The 2,123-nt window shown below is 36.8% G+C and overlaps 1 pseudogene; it reads left to right on the top strand.

Moving 5' to 3' along the window:
• Window positions 1–30: 30 nt before the first annotated feature.
• On the top strand, window positions 31–120 carry LOC148365134 (U2 spliceosomal RNA; annotated as a pseudogene).
• Window positions 121–2,123: the final 2,003 nt, after the last annotated feature.

Genomic DNA, 2,123 nt, shown 5'->3' with positions numbered 1-2,123 from the left:
CAATAGAAAACATTTGGTTCTGCCATGATCTTTGATTTTTGCAATCCGGAGATGGAATAAGAGCTTGCTCTGTCCACTCCACGCATCAGCCCGGTATTGCAGTACTTCCGGGAACGGTGCATTCGCAATGATCGCAGCAATGCTTTAGGGCTAGGACCTTAGCTTGGCCTTTTGGCTGAGAGTAAGTGTCCCGGCTCCTAGGCTTTGTAGCGTATTATGAACTGACCGATAACGGATAATGGATAATGAATAACGAAGATAGAACAATAACCCTTAAAAACCCCCATATTACAACTTCGGTTTCACAAAAGGAACATTTGGATTCGAAAAAAGGAATGTTGTTGCTGCTAATTATTATTGCACTACTTTTGGTTGCAATGCACTTTGTTCAGTGCACTATTATTAAGAAAGAGAATAGCACCTGTAACTTAGGCCAGTCTATAAGCACTACCTTGTAATTTTTTTTCTTGCTATTTACCCTGATCATCTTTTTTACCATTTTTTTTCTTTGAAAGCAGCTGGATGGAATTTTGAACCTATTTACCCGTGGCAGCCATCTCCTGACATGTGTCATCATTAAAACATCTGTCAGGCTGTTCATGATGTGCATGTTTGTGGGTTTAGCGTTTTGACTGTACTTGAAGAAGGTCTGTTTTTACTTTCACCATTTTCATGCTACACTAATACATATAAACCTAAATAACCCATGGGGATGAGCATGATTTCACTTACAAGAGCCCCTCCACCCCATATTCTTAACACATACATATTAGAGAAAATATTTTTCAAGGAACCCTCAGACATGCACCCCACCAAGTCTTTAGTACTTTAGTATGTGTTTATCTCATTTATCATGGTCTGCCATGTCTAAAGTCAATGGAAACAATGTTCACTACATTGTTATTATGCACAATAATGACAATCTGTTTCATTTTTTGTATGTTGTGTGTGTTGACTAGCATTTGAAGATGCTTAACCTAATTTGGATCTTGTCTAATCGCTAACACCATCTTCTGGCTTAAGTCATCATTGCAGCCTCTGTCAAGCTCCTATTGTTACATATGCAAGTACGTGCATTTCTTAGATGCGCTAGAATATGCTTTTCCATCTTTTTGAAGGGTTAAGTTGGTGTTTGGACTGTATTTGAAATTGGCCTTTACTTACTTTTACTAATGTCATGCTACACTAACAAAAAATTCAAAGTGGCGGACATGAAATCACTTTCCACTCCTGCATCCTTGTCCCCAATCCTGCTTCCTATTAAGTTATGTGTCCTGAACAATGTTGCTAAAAGTAATATAAAAGCAGATAGGCACGGTGGAAAAAATATATAAAGACCCGTTGAACTCAAGTGGTCATTGTTAACACATATTATTTATTGTCAATGATATCAGTGCTGTAGAACTATGTATGCACCAGTACTAGACATGGTGCTTCAGAGTAAACATGTAATAAAGACAAAAGAGAAAAAAAACATGGACATGGACAAAAACAATATTTACAACATAATGCTTGGAGACTGGCCTAAGTGGTATTTATAGTCAAATGTTCGGAAATTAAAAGTTCATCATAACAATTATCCAATGAAAAGAAGCTCAATAATATTTAGCTGCAACAAAAATCCCAAAATAAGTCACAAGGTATATAGTTTCACAGTTTTGTGAAAAAACATTTAGCTGTAACAAAAAAAAACACTCAATGCTTATCTAAATACTTAATACTTAATAGTATACACTTAAAAGAGAAAATATTCTACTCTCAACTTTTTAAGGACACCTCAAACAACACACCCCACCTTTAGGCATCAATTTTATGCTCTGTTTGACACAAACACCTGCAGCAAGTGTTTGGCATTTTTTAAATAAATCCAATGCATAAATACAGACTATTGTTTTGTTTTGAGTGTTTTTGCATGACTAATCCTCAAGATCTTGCCCTTTTAAATGGAACCCACTACCAAAATGTCTTTGCACGCGCACGCATTCTAGACATGGCAGCTAAAATAAGTAAATTGAGCTCGCACGTGAGCAGCAAACAGGAGTCGACGGCTGTTCTGTCAAGTGGAACTACTTTGTGCCGCTTATTGTATGCTTTAAACCCAATCCAGTTCATGACTATTCATG

This window comes from Urocampus carinirostris, chromosome 5, assembly GCF_059441175.1.
Source record: "Urocampus carinirostris isolate Australia breed hairy pipefish chromosome 5, RoL_Ucar_1.0, whole genome shotgun sequence".
In the NCBI taxonomy this organism is placed as follows: domain Eukaryota; kingdom Metazoa; phylum Chordata; class Actinopteri; order Syngnathiformes; family Syngnathidae; genus Urocampus; species Urocampus carinirostris.
The sequence above is the reverse complement of the archived record's forward strand: the minus strand, read 5'-3'. Positions and strand labels throughout refer to the sequence as shown.